Source organism: Notechis scutatus, chromosome 3 (assembly GCF_049901735.1).
Source record: "Notechis scutatus isolate UNSWTSFEM ecotype Mainland chromosome 3, rNotScu1.2, whole genome shotgun sequence".
Lineage (NCBI taxonomy): Eukaryota > Metazoa > Chordata > Lepidosauria > Squamata > Elapidae > Notechis > Notechis scutatus.
In genome coordinates this window covers 5326859-5351636 of record NC_142011.1, presented here as the reverse complement: position 1 = coordinate 5351636, position 24778 = coordinate 5326859, and the positions used below count along the sequence as shown (strand labels likewise).

Here is a 24778-nt window from a genome sequence, read left to right as displayed (position 1 = left end):
TTGACTTACAACGGTGCATCTGGTGACCGTTTGAAGTTACAGCAGCACGGAAAGAAGTAACTTATGGTCGTTTTTCACACTTACGACCATTGCAGCATTCCCCAGAGTCACCCGATCAAGTGTATTGTGGAAACCCAACCAATTGCGGTTTATTGACTGAAACTCAACTTAACCACAGTTTCCGAATGCAGTCCGTGTGTTTGACCTTTGCCACCGTTGTTAAGAGAATCACTATGGTGGTTAAGTTAGCAACACAGTTGTTAAGTGCTTGTTGGAAGGTTGCTAAAGGGGATCACGTGACCCTGGGACCGTCATAAGTATGAATCAGTTGCCGAGCGTCTGAATTTTGATCATGTGACCCTGGGGAGTAAGTGTGAAAAAGATCCTAAATTCTTTCTTTCTGTGCCATTGTAACTTCAAACAGTCACTAAGTGAACTGTTGCAAGTCGGACACTGCCTGTAGTTTATGCCCTAGTGCAGTGATGGCTAACCTTTCCATCGTCCCATAATGCAATACGTGCATGACACCCCTCCACCTCGCACATTTGTGTATGCATGTGCGACCACCCATGTCTGTGCATCCCACCCCCTGTGCATGCATAAACACGGCAGATACTAACAATCAGCTTGGCTGGCGGGAGGTCTCTGCACATGCACAGTGGATCTGTTCCGGGCGACAGCTCACGTGCCGGTAGAAATGGCTTTGCGTGTCATTTCCAGCATGCGTGCCATAGGTTCGTCATCTCTGCCCTAGTGCATTTTGGAAATCCAAACCAATGATGGTTTATTGAATAATGCACCCCTTAACCACACTTTGTGGATGCAATTCCTAAGTTTAACCCTTTGCCTGCAACATCTTTCTCTACTGTTGTAGTTTGAGCCAATACACCTGTAATTGTCTTAGTGGACGATTGCTTAAATATGAGCCAGCTGTGTGCGGCAGCAGCCAAAGAAGCAAATACAATCCTGGATTGTATAAACAGAGGCATGGAATCAAAATCACGTGAAGTATTAGTACCGCTTTATAAAAACCTTAATGAAGCCACACCTGGAATACGGCATCCAGTTTTGGTCCCCACATTACAAAAAAGAAATTTGGAAAAAGTGCAGAGAAGAGCAACTAAGATGATTAAGGGCCTGGAGGCTAAAACATATGAAGAACGGTTGCAGGATTTGGGTTTGGCCAGTCTAGAGAAGAGAAGGAATAGAGGGGGACATGATAGCAATCTTCCAGTATTTGAGGGGCTACCCCAAAGAGGAGGGGGTCAACTTATTTTCCAAAGCACCAGAAGGCAAGACAAAGAAACAACGAGCCAGCAGTGTGTGGCAGCAGCCAAAAAAGCAAATACAATCCTGGATTGTATAAACAGAGGCATAGAATCAAAATCACGTGAAGTATTAATACCGCTTTATAAAGCCTTAGTAAGGTCCCACCTGGAATCCTGCATCCAGTTTTGGTCACCATACTACAAAATAGATGTTGAGGTTCTGGAAAAAGTGCCATAGAAGAGCAACTAAGATTATGAAGGGCCTGGAGGCTAAAAGGTACGAAGAACGGTTGTAGGAATTGGGTTTGGCTAGTTTAGAGAAAAGAAGAATTAGGGGGGGGGAAATGATAGCAGTCTTCCAATATCTCAGGGGCAAGAGGCAGCTATTTTCCAAAGCACCTGAAGGCAGAAAAGAAGGGGGGGGGGGGGGGGGGGGGGGGGGGGGGGGGGGGGGGGGGGGGGGGGGGGGGGACGATGAGCGGGGGGGGGGGGGGGGGGGGGGGGGGGGGGGGGTTGGTTGGGGGTTGGGGGGGGCAGTCTTCCAATATCTCAGGGGCTGCCCCCCAAAAGAGGGAGTCAAGCTATTCTCCAAAGCACCAGAAGGCAGAACAAGAAACAATGAGCCAGCCATGTACGGCAGCAGCCAAAAAAGCAAATACAATCCTGGATTGTATAAACAGAGGCATAGAATCAAAATCACGTGAAGTATTAGTACCGCTTTATAAAGCCTTAGTAAGGCCACACCTGGAATCCTGCGTCCAAGTTTGGTCACTGCATTACAAAAAAAAAAGATGTTGAGATTTTGGAAAAATTGCAGAAAAGAGCAACTGATGATCAAAGGCCTGGAGATTAAAACATAGGAAGAATGGTTGGGGGATTTGGGTTTGACTAGTCTAGAGAAAAGAAGGATTAGGGGGGACATGATAGCAGCATTCCAGTATTTGTGGGGCTGTCCAAAAGAAGAGGGAGTCAATTTATTTTCCAAAGCACCAGAAGGCAAGACAAAGAAACAATGGATGGAAACTAACCAGGGAGGGAAGCAAACCTGGAATTAAGGAGAAACTTCCTAACAGTGAGGACAATTAACCAGTGGAACAGCTTGCCACAAGAAATTGTGGGCGCTCCATTCCCTGGAGGTTTTTAAGAAGAGACTGGACAGTCACTGAAATGGTATAGGGGTCCCCTGCTTGAGATGGGGTTGGACTAGAAGACCTCCAAGGTCCCTACCAGCTCTATTTTATTCTAATTCCCTCCCCATAGGATCAACGATGTCACTTTCACATTTTCCCCACCAGCAGCTAAAAGCCAGTAGAATAGTTTTGCACTCCAGATGGTTACCTTCAAAGCAGATGACTATTCAATGTCCGTGGGTGGAGGTGGTATCACATACGTGTCATGACATCATTGTGCCAACGTTGCCGTATTCATCACTGGTTCCGTGACGTGACGAACATGGCATATTTGTGACGGATGCTTGATGCCTACGTTAGAGTCACTTCACCGCTTTATCCGGAAATCAGCTTTTTCAAAAGTAAATCCCTGCTTCATTTGTTTCCTTTTACGAACCGATTGCAACTCCTTTGATTAACGCTGGTTTTGTGCTCATCATAATTTGCAGATGATACAACAGTGGTGGGGATGAGTCTGCCTACTGAGATGAGGTGGACCGGTTGCTTTCGTGGTGTGGAGACAATAACTTGGTCCTCAACACCAATAAGACCAAGGACCTTATAGTGGATTATAGAAGGAACAAATCAGACATCCAGCCCTTGCTTATCAATGGAGACTGAGTGGAGCAAGTGGCCAGTTTTAAGTTTCTGGGTGTTACCCTAAAAGAGGACCTGACCTGGGGGTGCTCACATTGCATCCCTGGTCAAAAGGGCCCAGCAGAGATTATACTACCTGAGACTTCTCAGAAAACAACTGAATGGAAAACTGCTGGTGACCTTTTTTAAATTTTTATTATTATTATTATTTTTACATCGTAAAATATCATGGTATCAAACAACGTTCTTGGCATCTATACAAGATTTTGATTTAAATATCATATTGCACTATATTGCATTTATCTACGATTGAATAATATCTTTAGCTATAATTACTATTCTTATATCTTTATATAGTTTACAAAATTTTATTTTACTTTCTTAAGGGTTGTTTCAATTAACATTTTTGTCTCCCTTCTTGGTTCTGTTTGTTAGCTATTTATACCAATTGTTCCAAATGGTAAAGAATTCAGAGTCGTCTTTTTCTTTCCATTTCATTGTTAGCATATTCATCTCAGCACTTTCTGTTACTTTGTGTATTATTAGTTCTTCATTAGGGGTATTTGGTGTTTTCCATACCTGCGCAAAGGCTATTCTGGCAGCTGTTATAATATGTAAGATTATAACAGTATTTTACTTCTTTCAGTAGTCTTTCTTTAATGGTCCCTAATAGGAAGGATTCCGGTCTGAGCTCAATCTGATAGCCAGTGAGCTCTTTTAACCAATTTTTAATTTGAATCCAGTATGTCCTGGCCTCGGGGCACATCCACCACATGTGATAAAATGTACCATCAACTTTTTTGCACTTCCAACATTTAGGACTCATATTGGAGTAGATTTTTGCCAATCTCGTTGGGGCTAAATACCATCTATAAAACATTTTATATAGGTTTTCTTTGTATGCGGCAAATACCGTTAATTTATAATTTATATTCCATATTTTTTCCCATTCCTCTAATTCTATAATGTATCCAAAATTCTGTGCCCATGCAATCATTGTACTTTTAACTATTTCCTCTTCCATTTTAAAATCTAATAAATATTTATATATTTAGGAAAACTGCTGGTGACCTTCTACCGCTGCACCAGAGAGAGTATCTTAACTTATTGCACCTCTGTATGGTTTGCCAATTGCACAGGGGCAGATAGGAAAGCGCTCCAGAGGGTGAACGTCATTGCCCAGAGGATCTTTGGTTGTCCTCTCCACACTTTGGAAGAGCTTTATAGCTCCTGCTGCCTTAAGAAAGTTCAAAACATTCTCAAAGATGCATCTCATCCTGGGCACCCCCTCTTTTTTGAACTATTATCATCTGGCAGACGGTACAGGATAATAATAAAAACAAGGACAAATAGGCTGAAAAACAGCTTCTATCCCAGGGCAGTAACTCTATTGAATTCTACTGTATAGTACACTGGAGATGGTATTTAATTTCGTTGTACCATGTGCTGCCTTGGAGGGTGTGTGTGTGTGTGTGTGTGTGTGTGTGAGAGAGAGAGAGAGAGAGAGAGAGAGAGAGAACATCACCATCAGCCCTCCAAGATTAGATATCTCCCTCCCTCCCTCCCTCCCCCTCTCTCTCCCACCCATGTCAGCAAGCCACCGTCACTCAAAATTCATATTAGTGATCCGTGGGATTTAAAATTATGAGTTTGGGGGTCCCTGAGGTCCAAAAGGTTGGTGACCCCTGGTTTAGCTAGTAACACTATTGTTAAGTGTTAAGGCTTTCCGTTGATTTTGGTTGTCAGACGGTTGCAAAAGGGGATCATTTCAACTGTCATAAAGGCAGGCTTGCCTCAGTTCATTTAGTGATTGTTTGAAGTTTGAAGTTCCAATGGCACTTATGGGACTTATGACCATTTTCACATTTACGACCATTGCAGCATTCCCATGGTCAATGTGATCAAAATTCAGAGGCTTGGCAACTGACTCGTACTTAAGACGGTTGCAGTGTCCCTGAGGGTCACGTTATTTCATTTTGTGACCTTCTGATCAGCAACGCCAATGGAGAAACCAGATTCACTCAAGGACCACGTTACTAGCCAAACAACGGCAGGGTGTCAGGATTCCGGCAGTTACCCCCATTTAAATCAGGAGTCTCGAGCCAAACTTCCAAAACTTCAAAAGGATTTATTGGGAGCTAACATGTCCGGCACTGCCTGGGTGGAGCCGACTCTGAGACACACAATTCACTGTCACCTTTGACCCTGGTTTTCCCACCCCCACCCCCTGGCTGTATCATAATTCATACTCTCCAATGGGACACCTCCATAGCCCAGAGTCATCAATCATGCTCTCCAATTAGAATTTTGCACGGCAGAAACTTCAGTCATCTAGTTACTATCTTTGAAAACATTTATGAAATGCAGTTTCAGTTTGCAAGCTGCTGCACTGCTCCCTCCTCCCTTTCTGTTGGCAACTCTAAAAAAACCATAGAAATATTTTATGAGTTGACATTCGGCTCCCCTCACTTCTTGAAGGTGACCTCAAAACAAATTTACTGCAGGTATAGGACTTCGGGTTGCAAACCCTCCTCCCTTTCTGCCATTTCAACCTGAGTTTCTCTCAATGTATTCCAGTTGTCAGGAAGTGATTGAAGAGGCCAGGTGTTCCAGTAATGATGATGAATAATGAGACTCGGCTAGCTGTCAGGATTCCAGCAGTTACCCCCATTTAAATCATGAGTCTCGAGCCAAACTTCCAAAACTTCAAAAGGATTTATTTGGAGTTAAAATGTCCGGCACTGCCTGGGTGTAGCCGACTCTGAGACACATTATTCCTTGTCACCCTTGACCCTGGTTTTCCCCCACCCCCTGGGTGTATCATAATTCATATTTTCCAATGGGACACATCCATAGCCCAGGGTCATCAATCATGCTCTCCAGTTAGAATTTTGCACGGCAGAAACTTCAGTCACCTAGTTACTATCTTTGAAAACATTTATGGAATGCACTTTCGGTTTGCAAGCTGCTGCACTGCTCCCCCCTCCCTTTCTGTTGGCAACTCCAAAAAGATCATAGAAATATTTTATGAGTTGACATTAACAACTGTGGCAAGAAAGATCATAAAATGGGACCAAAGCTCACTTAACCAACGTTTCTCTTAGTAACAGAAATCGGGGGGCTTAATTTACAGTCGTAAGTCGAGGAGGTACCTGCGCAGACCGGTTGGCGAGTATCTGAATTTTGATCCCGTGACCACAAGGATGTTGCGACGGTCGTAAAGTGTGAAAAAAATGGTCATCCATCTCTTTTTCCAGGGCAATTGTGATTTTGAGCGGCCAATAAACAAAATGGCTGGAAATCCAGGTCTACCTGTTTTTATTTATTTATTTTTTTAAATAAATTAGCCTTTTAGAAAGCAGCTTAGGGTTGCTCAGAAAACATCCAAAAACTCTTAATTTGTGTGTGTGTGTGTGTGCAAAACGCAGCTGGATTCAAAAGAAGAAGAAGAAGAAAAAAGAAGAATTACAATGTGACATAAAGCTAAATTAACGCCTACCTTCTGCTCGCCCCTCCTTGAGCTATTAACTATGATGAAGTTCAAAACTTAACTTTCCCATTACATATGTTTCTAGTTCTTTCTTTTCTTTCTTTCTTTTTTTACCTTGGTGCTTAATTGTCTTTGTCCCAGCAAAATGTCAGCGTTTAATCACAGACCGTCTTCCATTAGGGTGAATATTAATTAAACGTACAATCGAGTATATGTAAGATCTCTCCTTCCCCCACTTGCCTTTCCTGCTTGAGTTTTCTTTTTTCTTTTTTACCACCCCTGTCGCAAGAACTTTGAACCACACAGAACTTAATTTCCCTTAACCTCAGCATCCTTTGACTTCAACGGTTGTGTAGTCCTTAACTAAAATAATCAGTAGAGAAGAGCAACAAAGTTTGCTCTTTGAGGACTGGTGGCTAAAAATATTATAAAGAACGGGCCGGCAAGGCGGGTGTCGAGGTGTGCTTGGCCTGGCCACAACTGTCCAAAGGTAAGTAGTAGGGCAGCCTCATCCCCACCCTACTTTATTTTTTACCCGTCCACTCTGGAGTGGATGGCATCTTAATTAGGGCTTATTTTTTTTGGGGGGGGTAGGGTTTCTATTTGGTGCATGTGCAAAAATCAAGGTAGGACTTACTTTCAGGGTAGCTCATATTTTCAGGAAAACAAGGTACTTTGGCCACCTAATGAGAACGAAGGACTCACTGGAGAAAAACCTAATGATGTTGGGAACGATTGAGGGCGATAGAAGAAAGGAAGAAGGCAGAGGAGGAGGTGGCTGGATGGAGTTCACTGAAGCAAGTCGGCGTGAGCGTAAATGGGCTCCACGGGATGGTAGAGGACAGGAAGGCCTAAAGGAACATTGTCCATGAGGTTGCGATGGGTCGGACACGACTTTGCAACTAACAACAACAACAACAACAACAGCACATACACATGCCCCGTAAGAATCAGCACCCGGAACAAGGTCACCCAATAAAAATCAGCTTCTGCACCCACAAATTGCTTGTGTGTCCAGTCACACTTGGCCAATAAAGAATTCTATTCTATTCTATTCTATTCTATTCTATTCTATTCTATTCTATTCTATTCTATTCTATTCTATCCTATCCTATCCTATCCTATCCTATTCTATTCCTTATTCTATTCTATTTTATTCCATATTTTCTATTCTGTTCTGTTTTATTCTATTCTATTCCTTATTCTATTCTATTTTATTCCATATTTTCAATTCTGTTCTGTTTTATTCTATTCTATTCTATTCCTTATTTTATTCATTCTATTCTATTTTATTCCATATTTTCTATTCTATTCTATTCTATTCTATTCTATTCTATTCTATTCTATTCTATTCTATTCTATTCCTTATTCTATTCTATTTTATTCCATATTTTCTATTCTGTTTTATTCTATTCTATTCTATTCCTTATTCTATTCTATTTTATTCCATATTTTCTATTCTATTCTGTTCTGTTTTATTCTATTCTATTCTATTCCTTATTTTATTCATTCTATTCTATTTTATTCCATATTTTCTTTTCTTTTCTTTTCTTTTCTTTTCTTTTCTTTTCTTTTCTTTTCTATTCTATTCTATTCTATTCTATTCTATTCTATTCTATTCTATTCTATTCTATTCTATTCTATTCTGTTTTGCTCTTAGCAATAAATATTTTTTTCCCCCTCCAAGCTGTCAGGCTCTCCTTTTTATTTCTTCTTGTGCAACCCCGGCTTGAGTCGGAACCCCAAATTATCCTTCTGACACGGGTTCCAAAAAAAATTTCCTTCTTTCAAAGATCCGTCCAAGCCTGGGGTCAGTTTCTTCCGTCCTTCCCCTGTTTTCCAGCATGGCATTTCCAAGCCAGAGCGATGCCTTTTCTGATGGAAAGCTTTCCTCTTTCCTTATTGGCTCAGCGTAGGCTGAGCTGGGGCTCAATGACAGGAGGAAACGGAGCGTCAATAAAAAGAAAGGGAAGACAAAAATCTCTTCCAGAGGGTGATAAAATCGGAGTCGCCAAGCCAGAAGGGGACACACCTCACCAGTCCCTCTCCTAGGGGGTGAAAAGAAGGGGTGCAGAAAACCATTGAAGGCAAAACAAACAAAAAAAAAAAAAAAACCCAAGAGCAGCCTGCAACTTTTGCAGAGACTATCAACAGGGAGCCCAACTCAAAATTCAATTTGCTTCTCCAAGTTCTTCATCCTGGTAACTTCTTACTTTTTTTTTTCCAGTTGCAATTGTCTGTTTGTTAAATTCTTAGCTTGCTCTTCTTTCTTTCTTTCTCTCTCTCTTTCTCTCTCTCTCTCTCTCTTTCTTTCTTTCTTTCTTTCTTTCTTTCTTTCTTTCTTTCTTTCTTTCTTTCTTTCTTTCTTTCTTTCTTTCTTTCTTTCTTTCTTTCTTTCTTTCTTTCTTTCTTTCTTTCTTTCTATCTATCATCTATCTATCTATCTATCTATCTATCTATCTATCTATCTATCTATCTATCTATCTATCTATCTATCTATCTATCTATCTATCTATCTATCTATCTATCTATCATCTTTCTTTCTTTCTTTCTTTCTTTCTTTCTTTCTTTCTTTCTTTCTTTCTTTCTTTCTTTCTTTCTTTCTTTCTTTCTTTCTTTCTTTCTTTCTAGTTTTTCCCCTTCTATCTATCTATCATCTATCTATCTATCTATCTATCTATCTATCTATCTATCTATCTATCTATCTATCTATCTATCTATCTATCTTCTTTCTTTCTTTCTTTCTTTCTTTCTTTCTTTCTTTCTTTCTTTCTTTCTTTCTTTCTTTCTTTCTTTCTTTCTTTCTTTCTTTCTAGTTTTTCCCCTTCTTCATTCTATCATCAATGTATGTATGTATGTATGTATGTATGTATCTATCTATCTATCTATCTATCTATCTATCTATCTATCTATCTATCTATCTATCTACCATCTTTCTTTCTTTCTTTCTTTCTTTCTTTCTTTCTTTCTTTCTTTCTTTCTTTCTTTCTTTCTTTCTTTCTTTCTTTCTTTCTTTCTTTCTATCTATCTATCTATCTATCTATCTATCTATCTATCTATTTTTCTCTATCTATCTATCTATCTATCTATCTATCTATCTATCTATCTATCTATCTATCTATCTATCATCTATCCATCTTTCTTTCTTTCTTTCTTTCTTTCTTTCTTTCTTTCTTTCTTTCTTTCTTTCTTTCTTTCTTTCTTTCTATCTATCTATCTATCTATCTATCTAGTTTTTTCCCTTTCTTCATTCTCTCCACACGTGTATTTTTTAAAAACTTCACTAGCAACCAGTTCTGTTTCTTCGGTTGCCATTGGTATTTGTCAATTTTACGAGGGCCAGGTTGAAAAGAGAAGTTTTTTTTTCTTGCAATAGTTGTTCCTTTTTATTTAAAATTGGTTGGATGATATATCTTGCTTTGAGGAACAGGTTGAAAAGAGAAGTTGAGAAAATGGGAAATAATAGTGTGCCTCATTTTATAATAAAATCTATGTATAAGTTATGTTATTTATTCATGCTTCTATCTCATTTTTTCCTGTTTTCTTGCAATAGCTGTTCCTTTTTATTTGAAGTCACGTATAAGTGTGTGAGTGAATTTATCTTTCTATTATCTATTTATTGGAAGTACAATGTAAGCATCAGTTCTGGATGACTTAAGAATCTTGCCATAAGGAGGGAGGAAAGAGATTTTTGCTGTGGTGCATTTTCAATCTTTAGAAATATGGAAGTATTATATATTTAGACGGAAATATAAATTTATTTTATTTTATAAAATAAATTTATTTTATATTTTATACATAGAAATATACATTTTTGGCTGGATGCTGAAAAGAAACATAAAAAATGATAAATCCTGTTCTTATATACTGGGTCTGCAAATAGTTTTAAACTTTCTCATCTTTATTTAACAAGAAAAATATATTATATAAACATATATTTCAGATGAGGAGGTCTCTATCTAATAATCAACCCAACATCTAATATATATAAAAAGTGAAAGAAAAAAAACTATCAGCAGTTTAACCCCAATATTACACTAACATCCAACCAGGATGGATTTTTTTCTATTATTAATTTTGGACTTATTTGATGTTTGGATCATTTTTTCTTTTTTTCTTTTCCTTTTTGGTATACAATTTTTTGTTGTTAGATTTTTTTTTCTGTTTTGTATTTTATTCTCATTGATACAACATAATAAATATATATATATTTTTAAAAAAGAAATATTAATGTAAAGGGAATAGTCTAATACATGTTTAGAAAAAGTTATTATTCTTTTAAACATTTTTTTCTTGAGCCTTAAGTGAATCTCTTTTGTTAATTGCTTTCTTCTTCTGAACTGTGGATATACTACTATATATTGAATATTTCCTTTTGTGCTGAAAAATTCGGAGAAAGCAGTAAAAATCCTCTCTATAAACCCAGGAGTGAATTTTTACTGCTTTCGTCCAATTTCTCAGCGCAGAAGGAAAGATTCTGTATATAGTACCAGTAGCATAAACAATCATACGTATTTACTGCATTCAGCTGTAGAAGGAAGATCCTTTCCAAATCAGATTATCTGGAATGCCATTGACTTCTGACTGTTGAAATCAATGGGATTTTATAGTTATGGTCTGCCTTGTTAAGGAATTGTTAGAACTGGGTATGTCTAGTTTAATGAAAAGAAAGACTACGGGTGACACGATAGCAATATTACAATATTTGAGGGGCTGCCCCAAAGAAGAGGGAGTCAAGCTATTCTCCAAAGCACCTGAAGGCAGGAGAAGAAGCAATGGGTGGAAACTAATCAAGGAAAGAAGCAACCTAGAACTAAGGAGATATTTCCTGACAGTGAGGACAATTAACCAGTGGAACAGCTTGCCACCAGAAGTTGTAAATGTTCCAACACTGGAAGTTTTAAAGAAGAGATTGGGCAATCATTTGTCTGAAGTGGTGTAGGGTTTCCTGCCTAGGCAGGGGGTTGGACTAGAAGACCTCCAAAGTCCCTTTCAACTCTGTTATTCTGAGTTGGAGGGCCTTGCTTCTGAGTAGACTTGAATAGCAATATATGGGAATTGTGGTTGGATCGAGGCCATTTTCCCCCAATTCTGTTGGAATATTGTTTCCTCGTCAACTTTATGTTCTATTTGCAACGACGGAGTTTGGGAGAAACCTTTAAAAGAACTGGATTCCGAAGGGATTTACTTCAATAATCGAATAACCAAATAACCAGAGTTGGAAGGGACTTTGAAGGTCTTCTAATCCTGCTCCAGCAGGAACATAGTTTTATCCAAAGTGCAGTAAAAATGAATGGTTCTCGCTGTTGTGTTGTGAATTATTTATAGTGGGGCTTCATGCGATAGAAACAGGAAAAAGAAGAGAAGAGAAAAATAGAATAGAATAGAATTATTTATTTGTCAAGTGTGATTGTGTACACTGAGAGCATATGTCTTTGGTGCATATGCTCTCCGTGTACATAAAGAAAAAATAAAATGCCTTCATCAAGAATCATGAGATTTAACACTTAGTGATACTCCTAGGTTACTAATAAGCAATCAAATCATACTAGGAAACAAATAAAACAATATAAATTGTAAAGATACAAGCTACAAGGTTATAGTCATAAGTGGGAAGAGATAGGTACTAGGAAGGATGAAAATAATAATAGTAATACAGTCTTAGTAAATAATTTGACAGTTTTGTGGGAATTATTTGTTTAGCAGAGTGATGGCATTTGGGGAAAAAAGCTGTCCCTGTGTCCAGTTGTTCTGGTGTGCAATGCTCTATAGTGTCGTTTTGAGGGAAGGAGTTGAAACAGTTTATGTCCGGGATGTGAGGGGTCTGTAAATATTTTCACAGCCCTCTTTTTGACTCGTGCAGTATGCAGGTCCTCCGTGGAAGGCAGGTTGGTAGTAATTGTTTTTTCTGCAGTCCTAATTACCCTCTGAAGTCTGTGTCTGTCTTGTTGGGTTGCAGAACCAAACCAGAAAAATATATAGAGCTGCAGATGGCATGCTCAATAATTCCTCGGTAGAATTGAATCAATGCACCTTTTGAATAACTGGAGACATTTTTCCCATGGCTCCCAATGACAAACATTAGACACAATAGGTAGTAGAATATAGAATTGTAGGGTTGGAAGGGAACTTGGTGGTCTTCTAGTCTAACCCCTTGTTTGGGAAGGAGACATTGTACTACTTGGGACAAATGGCTGTCCAACCTCTTCTTGAAAACCTCCAGTGATGCAGAAACAGTATTAAAAGAACAGCTGGTTTGCAGGTTTATTTAGAAAAATACAGCTGGGTGAATTGCAGGGCACAATGGGGAGATGAAATTCATTTTTTTTTCCTAATATTTCCAAAGCTTTTCCTGGACCCTTGTGAAACCTCTTGGAGTAAAGTCCAGGAGCAAATTCTTCTTCACAAAATAAGACTCCAGAGAAGCAGCGGATGATTTTTGATTTTCTGCACTTGTGGCTGGAGAACTAAATCTCTCCTTAAAAATTTAATGCTTTCCACTTTTTCCTGAGTCCATCAAAACAGCATATTCATTACTGAACTGCTGTTTTTCCGCATCATCTTTTTTTGCAGTCCACTTGTGTAAACAACCATGATTCACCCTTCCTTCCTTCCTTTCTCCTTTCCTTCCTTCCTTTGTTCCAACTTCCTTCCCTTCTCCCTCCCTCCTTCCTTCCTTCCTTCCCAACTTCCTTCCTAACTTCCTTCCTTCTTTCCTTCCTTTGTTCCAACTTCCTTCCCTTCTTCCTCCCTCCCTCCCTCCCACCTTCCTTCCTTTCTCCTTCCTTCCTAACTTCCTTCCTTCTTTCCCAACTTCCTTCCTTTCTTCCTCCCTCCTCTCCTTCCTTCCTTTGTTCCAACTTCCTTCCCTTCTTCCTCTCTCCTTCTCTCTTCTTCTGGCCTCCCTCCCTCCCTCCCTCCCTCCCTCCCTCCCTCCCTCCCTCCCTCCCTTCTTTCTTTCTTTCTTTCTTTCTTTCTTTCTTTCTTTCTTTCTTTCTTTCTTTCTTTCTTTCTTTCTTTCTTTCTTTCTTCTCCATCACCAGAGGTTTTTAAGAAGAGATTGGACAGCCATTTGTCTGAAATGGTATAAAGTCTCCTGCTTGAGCCATGGGTTGGACTAGAAGACCTCCAAGGTCCCTTCCAACTCTTTCTTTCTGTTCTGTTCTTATCAAGGAGAGATTCAACCTAGAATTAAAGAGGAATTTTTGGGTCAGTGAGAACAATCTATCAGTTGAACGACTTGTCTTAGATTCTTGATTCTATGCCTCTGTTTATGCAGCCCAGAACGGTGTTGGCTTTTTTGGCAGCTGCGACACATGGCTGGCTCATATTTAAATGATTGTCCACTAGGACTCCAAGGTCCCTCTCCCAGTTACTACGATTGAGTGAGATACCACCTATATATTGTACCTGTGCATTTTGTTTTTCTTGTCTAAATGTAGAACCTCAGTCTTTTCACCCTTGAATTTCATTTTGTTAGATAGCGTCCAGTGTTCAAGTCTGTCAAGATCCTTCTGTATCTTAAGCCTAACTTCTGGAGTCTTCAGAAGTGGTGAATGCTTCATCACTGGAAGTTTTCGATAAGAAACTTCCTTCCTTCCTTCCTTCCTTCCTTCCTTCCTTCCTTCCTTCCTTCCTTCCTAACTTCTTTCTTTCTTTCTTTCTTTCTTTTTCTTTCTTTCTTTCTTTCTTTCTTCCTTCCTTCCTTCCTTCCTTCCTTCCTTCCTTTTTCTTTCTTTCTTTCTTTCTTTCTTTCTTTCTTTCTTTCTTTCTTTCTTTCTTTCTTTCTTTCTTTCTTCTTTCTTTCTTTCTTTCTTCCTTCCTTCCTTCCTTCCTTCCTCTTTCTTTCTTTCTTTCTTTCTTTCTTTCTTTCTTTCTTTCTTTCTTTCCTTCCTTCCTTCCTTCCTTCCTTCCTTCCTTCCTTCCTTCCTTCCTTCCTTCCTTCCTTCCTTCCTTCTTCCTTCCTTCCTTCCTTTCTTTCTTTTTTTTTTTTCTTCCTTCCTTCCTTCCTTCCTTCCTTCCTTCCTTCCTTCCTTCCTTCCTTCCTTCCTTTCTCTTTCTTTCTTTCTTTCTTTCTTTCTTTCTTTCTTTCTTTCTTTCTTTCTTTCTTTCTTTCTCTTTCTTTCTTTCTTTCTTTCTTTCTTTCTTTCTTTCTTTCTTTCTTTCTTTCTTTCTTTCTTTCTTTCTTCCTTCCTTCCTTCCTTCCTTCCTTCCTTCCTTCCTTCCTTCCCTTCCTCTTTCTTTCTTTCTTTCTTTCTTTCTTTCTTTCTTTCTTTCTTTCTTTCTTTCTTTCTTTCTTTCTTTCTTTCTTTCTTTGACAACCATTTCTATGAAGTGGTAGGGGGTCTCTTGCTTGAGCAGGGGGCTGGACTAGAAGACCTCGAAAGGTCCCTACCAACCCAATGATTTTACGTTTCATGTTCCAACTCTGTCAATCTGTAGAAAGTCTCCCATCCGGGTGCAAATCACGATAGCAACCAGAATCACCTCCGGAGAGATTGGACAAGGACACTTCCATTAAACGCAAACATTTCTCTCTTTAGCCATCGCAGCAACACAAAAAGCAGAGCAACTTAATTGGCCTTGAACGCTTAATTGCCAAGCTGAGTTTGACCCAACAGAATTAATTGTTACGCCAGCATCCACCCCTGCAATATTATTTATAACAAAAAATAGGATCTGGGACTTCATTTTTTCCTGTTCTCAGCCAGAGGCCATGAGGTTCTAGGAGGCCCTAGCATTGTCATTTAAAAAGAAAGAAAGAAAATAAAAATAATTCAAACGGATGACTAATAGCATACAGTACCTTGCATTATTGGTAAATGGTTTTTATATGCTGACATAAGTTTAGAATAACAGAGTTGGAAGGGACCTTGGAGGTCTTCTAGTCCAACCCTCTGCTTAGGCAGGAAACCCTACAGCACTTCAGAGAAACGGTTATCCAGTCTCTTCTTAAAAACTTCCAGTGTTGGAGCATTTACAACTTCTGGAGGCAAGTAGTTCCACTGATTAATTGTTCCAACTGTCAGGAAATTCTCCTTAGTTCTAGGTTGCTTCTCTCCTTGGTTAGTTTCCACCCATTGCTTTTTATCCTGCCTTCAGGTGCAAAAATATAGAATATATGACTCCTATAATGGTGATCTCAAATCCATTTGCTATAGATTTTTTTTTTACAAAAAGAAGGTGCATATCTTAGGTTTATAAGTTATTAATTTCACTTCTTTAAAACATTTGTGTAGCCCCCATGTTTTTTAAATAAATTTTTATTGAACAAAAACATTAAAATGAACATGATTTAATTGTCCTGACAAACCTATTTGTCGTACATATCTATTGTAGATTGCATATAATACAAATTTACATAATATATACATTTATACATTACAGTAGTTTTCCATATTTCTAATCTACTCTCTTAACACCCTTATCTTGTTTTAATTTTAATTTTAAGTCCTTCCTTTTTCCCCACCATTGGTAAAATTTATCCCATACTTTATAGTATTCAGAATCGTCCTTATTTTTTATTTCCAACGTTAGTTTCGGCACATGTCCAACTCTTTTTAATTATCTTGGTTTCGTGGGGAATTTCCTTAACTTTTGAGCATAAGCTAGTCTTGCTGCCGTCATCACGTGTATTATTAGATACATTAGTTCCTTATTGTACCTCTCTGTATTGATTCCCAGCAAAATAATAATAATAATAATAATAATCTGGTTTATACTCAAGTTTAATCTCACCAATTTCTTCTAACCGACTTTGAATTTTATGCCAAATTTCCTGGGCTTTCCTACAAATATATGATAATACGATCAGTTTTCCTGGAAGCATTTCAAACAAATAGGGGATAAATTTGGATACATTTTAGCTAATTTTGTTAGTGGGATGTGCCATCTGTAAAACATTTTGTATAAATTTTCTTTATATGATGTTGGTCGGTGTTATTTTTTTTTATTTCTCTCCCATAGGATTTGCCATTGGTCCAAATTAATACCATATCCAATATCTTTCGCCCAAGCCAACATTGTTTCTTTTACTTGTTCCTCCTCTAATTTATATTCCAATAAAACTCTGTAAATTTCCCTTTTCCTTTTCTGCTCCCAGTAATTCAACAAATTTCATTTTCTGTCTGCTAATCCCTCGTTCTTTCATATCTTTTCTATACCGTCATTGAACTTCTGTAGCCCCCATGTTAATATCATTTCCTTTTCAGGCAGGTTGCTATTATTATCCATTCTTATTCATTTGATTTACATTTCAGAAAGAAAGATGATTAAGGTAGCTATTGACATTATCATGCATCGTTGCAAAACTATAAAGCAATTAAAAGGATTTGAAAATCTCATCGTCGTTCTAAATTCTCCGTAATTCCGCCTTTCTTGTTAGGCTGAAAAGTTTGTATTAATAGTTTTTCTAAAGAGAGGGACCAGAAAGATATATAGATAAAAATATATAGATATATATATAGATTAAATTATATATAGATTATATATCAATTAAATTATATATAGATTATATATAGATTAAATTATATATAGATTAAATTTTATATATATGTATGTATATATATATATATATATATATATATATATATATATTATAAAAATAGTTTTTATAGATCCTTTCTTCAGTATAAACTGATAGCCCTTAATGAACATAATCTCGTCTCCAGATTGTAATGAGTTAACAGAATCATAACGAGAGATTTGAGGCCTTAAAGTTTGTTTAGGACTTTCAAGGTGAGAACCAATATTTAAACCAACATTTCTCGATCTTGACCACTTGAAAATAGGTGGACTTCAACTCCCAGAATTCCCCAGCCAGCAGTAATTAATGTGCCCAGTAATTAAATCAGAGGTGGTATTCAGCAGGTTCTGACCAGTTCTAGAGAACCGGTAGTGGAAATTTTGAGTAGTTCGGAGAACTGACAAATACCACTTCTTTTTTTTTTTTAAATAAAGTTTTATTTGGGTTTTCACACACAAAATACAAGTAAAACATCTTTTTTGAAAATAGCATGGTCCCGGGTTGAACTTCTTTATACAGACACAAAACTCAATTTCATGCTCCTTTTTGTATTCTATTCCATATCTTATACTATTTTACATTTTCTATATAGTTTTCCCCCTCTTTTAATTTTCTCAATTTTATTTTGATTATCTCATCTCAATTCAAATCGTTATATTTATACTTTTGTCTGTTCTGTTTCAATTTCATATTATCTTTTCTCATTAAACAAATTTTCTCCTGTAGTTACTAATTGGAGTATGACACCTTTATATCTTTTAATTACATCCATTCAACTCTTATTTAAACTTCAATATATACCTTAAGTTTATGACCTTCAATATAATACATAATACATAACTTCCAATCGAATTCTGCTTGGCACATTCTTATAATACATACTATATTCTTAAAAAAGAAAGAAAGATTGTAAATATATGTAATTATAAACCCTCATTCCATTCCAGTTCAGTTCTATCATTAATAATCATTAAAACCATAACATCTTTAACACTTCTTTTCAATTAAATATCATACTTCCTTAAAAACACATATAATCTCCATAATTAATTTTTTCCTTATTTCTCTTCACATATGTTTTATAAATCATTAAATATACCTTTTGTTACATTTATTTATTGACAAGCATTCCACTGAATTACGATAGCTATTTTATCAGACATTTTAATCATACATTGTTTCATATTTTCTAAAATTATTTCTGCTTCTAATATAACCATACTATCTTATGTACCTTTGCAGAATCCCTTTTTCTATTAAGTTTTCACCCATTATCTCTAAATAGGCCCTGTTTCTCTATATTTTGCTTCTGTCCTTTATAACTTCTTTTCCTTTCTTTCTTCCCTCTCATCTTCTCCCTCCCCTTTTTACCCCCTTGACTCTCTAGTTCTAATTCTCTCTTCTGCATTTCCCTCTTCTGTTGCTTACTGATTTTATACTTATTTTTCACTCTATTTTTTGGGGAGTTGTTTTTCCCAGTCTTAAACTTTCCATTCTCTTTCTTCCCTTTCCTTTTCCCCCCCCATCTAAGATTATTTGTTCATTAAAGATGGCTTCTTCTTTGTCGCAATCTTCTTGTTCTGCAGGCATTTTTTGTTGTTTCTCATAATTCCAAATCTCCATTTCTAAAAACTGAAATATGAAGCCAAAAGAACCTCTCCCTTCTTGTGCATCTTCTTTGTACTTTTTAAGTTCCATTTTCAGTTCTTCTAAAAGTGGAGCCATTTTAAACAGTTTTAAACAACCACCCGATTGATTTTAGTCATTCAAAACAATAACCAAGAATCCAGAAATCATCAAATAATCCAGATAGTCCCGAGTTATATCTTCTTATTTCTTTTTCGACTTTCTCTTCCTGGGGTTTTTGTTGCGATATTTCAGTTAGAATGTATCTTTTGAAAGTCTTGTTGAGATTTTGCTGTAAGTTCTTTTTTAATTCCAGGCAGTCTCCTCCCTTTCAGATCCTGCCCTTTTATTCTTCCTCTCTCCTTTCCTGTTTTCAAAAGCTTTTAATTATCCAGAAATCTTTATTATCCCTTTGACCTTTTATTTTCAGCATTAAATGCCTATTGATGTCAAAGTGGATTTTTTTCCAATTTCTTACTTAAGTCTCTTAGCTGTCAGTATAGGAAAAGGAGAAAACCAAATATTTTCCCCTTTCTCTCTCCTTCGCAGCTTAAAAATCTTCTTCGGGAACAATGTTATTGTTTTTTAACAGTTTCAATTCCAGGGTACCTTATTTGTTGCTTTTGCTGTTTGACCCGGTCAACCAAAACTTTCTCTTCTTATCTTCCTCCTGCACATTCTTTTCCAGTCGAGTTCTTCTTTGTGGTGGCCATTTCTGACCACCGCTGCAACCGCCTTCGGGAAAGGGAGTAATGGCCAGCTGGGGAGGAGAGATGCGGCTCTCCTCAACCCTGCTGGCAGTCTCCCCCCTCTTCACCACCTCTACGGGGTGGCTTAGCCCTGAAATCAGCTGGCTCGGGGCACTCCAGCGGCGAGCACAGATCGAAGCCTCGCAGAGACGAGGTCTCAGTCTGTCGCTGAAGAGGCTCAAACCGGAAGTCGACAAATACCACTTCTGACTGGCCCCACCCCTATCTATTCTCTGCCTCCAGAGTCCCAGCTGATTAACTGGGTCTTCTTTGGTTGCCCTGCACAGGAGAATGGAGCTGGAAAGCAGGTTAGTGGGATGGGGAGGGAATGGGGATTTTGCAGTATCCTTCTCCTGCCACGCCCACCAAGCCACGCCCACCAAACCACACCACGCCCACCAAGCCAAGCCATGCCCACAGAACTGGTAGTAAATTTATTTGAATCCCACCACTGAATTAAATGTGAATTAAAGCAACTTTTCAAACTAGATGTGATGACCTTGGGTGTGGCACAAAGGCAACACAGTCAGATAGGAGTCCCTTTAATTGCTCCAAATTTGCCCCCAATGTCCTGGTTACCTTCTGTCTGGAGAAAAACTCTCCCAGGAACAGCCTTTGGCTGCAGACAGTCAAGTCCAAAACGTGGTCAACAAAAACTGTAACTGTAAGTGCAAACATGACAAAATGAGGTAAATAGTCCAGTAGTGCAGGAGCAAGAATTCCAGATGTGAGGGTATGGCAATAATTCAACATGGTTGGGAAGATGCCAGGAACACAGAGAAGCAAAGTCAACACAAGATAAACTCATGTTTGCTCCCAGAAGCTGCCGCAGTCAGCATGCATCTCTTTTAAACTCTCATTCCCAGGTGTGGCTAATGAAGGGAATCAGGGCCCTTTCCTCCCCCGTAAGTCATGCAAGTCATGTTGCTCCCTTCTCTATTTCTCCCTGCGTGCCCTAGGATGAAGAGGGGGTGGCCCTGGTCTTCCTCTGAATCCCCAGCCGGACTGTGCCCTTCCCCCATTTCCTCCACAGCCCCCAGAGCCACACTCCCACTCCCTGTCAGCTGCTCGACCTCCCTCTCGGAATCAGACTCCAACAGGGGCATGACACTAGGTATATAGTCTCTTTATCATTGCTCTCCGGCATTATACCCAACAAATATTCCGTTTTTCTACCGCACTTGTCCTACACAATCTGAGATTTTCCAACTCCACCCCATTGTGCAAAATCGTAATAAAACAAATATTAAGAGAAGCAGATTTTTTTCCCCCCTATAGCAGCAATACTAGCACATTTTAACTATAAACTTGGTATGGACACATTCATCACTCCACGTGCTAATTCTACACCTCTACAAGCCACGTTAAACACCACTCTTTTTCCCACCTTCAACAGCGCCCTTTGTGTGTGTGTGTGTGTGTGTGTGTGTGTGTGTTACATTTCCAGAGTAGTCTAACACACTTTCAGAATAACAGAATAGCAGAGTTGGAAGGGACCTCAGAGATCCTCTAGTCCACCCCCCCTGCTCGGGCAGGAGACCCATTTTAGGCAAATGGCTGTCCAATCTCTTCTTAACAACCTCCCGTGATGAAGCAGCAACAACTTCTGGAGCAGTGGCGGTATTCAGCCGGTTCACACCGGATCGGGCGAACCGGTAGCAAGGATTTGGTGCGGATCGCCAAACCGATAGTAAGTTCTGGCTGGCCACGCCCCTGACCTGGTCGCTCGGTCACTGCTGGCTCGCTGGCCCCGCCTGCCCGATGCTCACTCACCCCGCCCACCTGACGCTGGCCCCTTAAGAGATTTCTTTCTTCCCCCCCTCCTGACGATCAGCTGTTCATCCAATCAGATGTGCCGGGATTCCTCTTGCTGAGGCCCAGGAAGGCCAAAAATGGACGGAGGGGCTAAGTCCACCCCTCCATTTTTTTTTTGCTTTCCTGAGCCCCAAAGGAACCTTCTGGGAGCAAAAACGACCCCCCCAGAGGCTCTTCTGAGGCCAGGAAGGCCCCCCAAAATGGGTGGGGGTGGGGTAACTGCAAAAAAAAAAAAAAAAAAAAGCCACACCCACTCAGTCACATGACCACACCCACCTAGCCACGGCTGCCAAGCCATGCCCACAGAACCAGTAGTAAAACATTTTGAATCCCAGCACTGTTCTGGAGGCAAGCCATTCCATAGATCAATTGTTCTCAACTGTCAGAAAATTCCTCCTTAGCTCCAGGTTGCTTTTCTCCTTGATTAGTTTCCATCCGTTGCTTCTTGTCCTGCCCTCAGGTGCTCTGGAGAAGTGGTCGCCAACCAGTGGGCTGGGGACCACTGGTGGTCCATGAGAAAATTTTGGTGGTCCGCAGAGAAATGTCCCCCCCCCCCAAAGCAATTAATCCAGGCTGCGCGGGAACACAAGGCTGTGCGCCTACATGGCCTGCAGGAACACAAAGCTTGCGTCACTTGTATTGCGAACAACTTGAGGTAGTGAGGGGAGGGGGGAAAGGGTGGAGGGGGAAACTTGCTCCACTCGCCCCACACGCCTTGCCTGGCCACCGGGCTGCTTGTTTCCGCTTCTTTCTTCTTCTGCTTTTGGCTGCACACAAGGAAAGCAGCAGAAGTCTTTCTTTCTCTCCCCAAACACCGCCAGAAATGAGTCTTTGGGACCCTGCAAGGCCTCCTGCTCCAAGAGGCTGCGCCGGCATGACAAGTCTCGCAAAGACTCATTTCTGGTGGAGTTTGGGGGAGAGAAAGGAAGACTTCTGCTGCTTCTGCTGCTTTCCTTGCATGGAGCCAAAAGTCTCTCTCTCTCTCCCCTGAGAACAGAGCTGGAGATGGTATCCTGCGATCCCAAATAAAGAATGATTGATCGGTAGGAAAACGGGGTGGGGAATTTTCCTGCAGACTTTTGGGGGGATTTTCCCAGGGTCTCTGGTCCGCGGGACTTAAAATGATGAGTTTGGTGGTCCCTGGGGTCCAAAAGGTTGGCGACCCCTGCTTTGGAGAACAGTGTGACCTTCTCTTCTTTGTGGCAAGCCTTTAGATATTGGAACACCGCTGTCATGGTCACCCCTAGACTTTCTTTTCATTAAACTCAGCATTTCTGCGAACATAAGCTAATCTGCCGGGTCTACTGATATAGAGGCATCCAAAGCCAATCGAGTTCTTTCCATCTGTGACATATTATTACCATATATTTAGACTATAAAAGTCTTCCTGGTGTTGGGAACATTTGCACAATGAGGGTCTATTTATATCATTGTTTCTGGCCACGAAGTGACCCTTGGAAAATTCTTAGCAACGCCTCGGTTCTCGGCAAGCCTGCCAGCAGGAAAGCAAACTGCACCGCTCTCGGCTTTCATAAGGAGATTTAAACCGCCTGGAGGGAAATCAATAGCTCAGCTCATTCTGACCAACTACAGGGATGGTACATGGCAGAGGAATGGATGAGTTCCCGACCTTTGGTGCGGGAAATAATATCACACTACTAACCAGAGCATACAAAACATTTGCTAGACCAATACTCGAATACAGTTCATCAGTCTGGAACCCTCATTACGTATCTGATATTAGCACAATTGAGAAAGTCCAGAAATATTTCACAAGAAGAGTTCTCAGCTCCTCTACTGTTGCAGAAGACCTTATGCCACCAGACTCGAAATTCTAGAACTAGAAAACCTCGAATTACGCCGTCTTCGGTCTGACTTAAGCATGGTATATAAAATCATACATTGCAATGTCCTACCTGTCAGTGAATACTTCAGCTTCAACCATAACAACACAAGAGCACACAATAGATACAAACTCAAGGTTAACCGCACCAAACTTGATTGCAGGAAATACGACTTCAGCAATAGAGTGGTCAATGTCTGGAATACTCTACCCGACTCTGTAGTCTCTTCCCCAAACCCCAAAAACTTTAACCTTAGACTGTCTACCATTGACCTCACCCCTTTCCTAAGAGGCCTGTAGGGGGCGTGCATAAGCGCACCAACGTGCCTACCGTCCCTGTCCTATTGTTTCTCTTATTCTTTTTTATTTTTCTTATATGTACCCATTTCATGTATTCACAACTATGTACACACTTATACTTATTATCTTGTAAACAATTGGCAAATCAAATAAATAAAAATAAATAAATAAATAAATAAATCCAGAGGCTTGGAGGGCTCTGAGAAACATTCTAATAATGCATTCGGGACAAACGACGTATGGACCCCAAACCCCCCCCGCCCCCCAAAAAAACCTTGGAATATTAAAAGAGGCCTGTTTTGACTATTTTGCATTAATTGGTGTCTTTGTGGAAACTTCTATAAATCAGAGGGTTTCAAGGTGTGGCAGAATCCCAAACACTAACTCCTTTCCTTCCTTCCTTCCTTCCTTCCTTCCTTCCTTCCTTCCTTCCTTCCTTCCTTCCTTCCTTCCTTCCTTCTTTCCTGCCTGCCTGCCTGCCTGCCTGCCAGCTTGCCTGCCCCTCCCTCGCTGTCTTCTTCCTCCCTCCCTCTTCCCTCCCTCCCTCGTCTTCCTTCCTTCTTTGTTTCTTTCCTTCCCTTCTTCCTCCCTCCCTTCTTCCTCTCTCCCCTCTCTGTCTTCTTCCTTCCTTCCCCCTCCCTTCCTCTTCTTCCTTCTTTGCTTCCTTCCTTCCCTTCTTTCTCCCTCCCTCTCTTCTTCCTCCGTCCCTCTCTCTCCCTTCTTCTGGCCATCCCTTTCTCCCTTCCTTCCTCCCCTTCTTCTCCTTCCTTCCGTCCTTCCTTCTTCCTTGTCCTTTCTTCCTATCTCTATTCCCTCCCTCCTTCATTTCTTTTTCTTTCTTTCTCTCTTTCCTTTCTCCCTCTGTTCTTTTCTTTCTTTCTTTCTTTCTTTCTTTCTTTCTTTCTTTCTTTCTTTCTTTCTTTCTTTCTTTCTTTTCTTTTCTTTTCTTTTCTTTTCTTTTCTTTCTTTCTTTTTCTTTCTCTCTCTCTCTCTCTCTCTCTTTTCCTCCAATGCAAGCTTTCTTAAACAGACTCCTGGTTATTCTGCCAAATGGAGTAAAGGTGTAGGAAGAGCGGGCCACCTATCCTTCATCTCAAACCTCTCCTCTTTAAGTAAAGGATTACTGACTTCTACTTTGGGTATGAATCACTCCAGCTAATCTCCCAGGACATTGGATTACAGATCACAAAGTGGCTGTTTTGGGAACAATAAGCCTACGCCAGTGCTGCAGAGGGAGAGGGTGGAAATGGCGTTAAAGCAAAAGGTTTCCGGTTTATCTAGAAAGGACTCAACCAACACAATGGTTTTTAAACACAATGCAATTGTTAGTGGACAAGGTTCTTCTCATCTATCTCATATTTTGTAACCCACATTTGCATTATCCCCAACTCCCCAT

At 39.8% G+C, this 24778-nt stretch overlaps 2 protein-coding genes across 3 annotated transcripts in view; one reads left to right on the top strand and one right to left on the bottom strand.

The window, feature by feature from the left end:
- Nucleotides 1–24778, bottom strand: part of FNDC11 (fibronectin type III domain containing 11) — a 248220-nt gene that overhangs the window by 95876 nt on the left and 127566 nt on the right. The window lies entirely within an intron of this gene.
- Nucleotides 8302–24778, top strand: part of PDYN (prodynorphin) — a 31341-nt gene continuing 14864 nt past the window's right edge. The window contains exons 1-2 of one of the 2 annotated variants that reach the window (XM_087962402.1): nt 8302–8725; nt 10078–10111. The gene's annotated coding sequence lies outside the window, so the exon portion shown is untranslated. The remainder of the gene's footprint in view (nt 8726–10077; nt 10112–24778) is intronic. The other variant, XM_087962401.1, reaches the window with a different exon arrangement.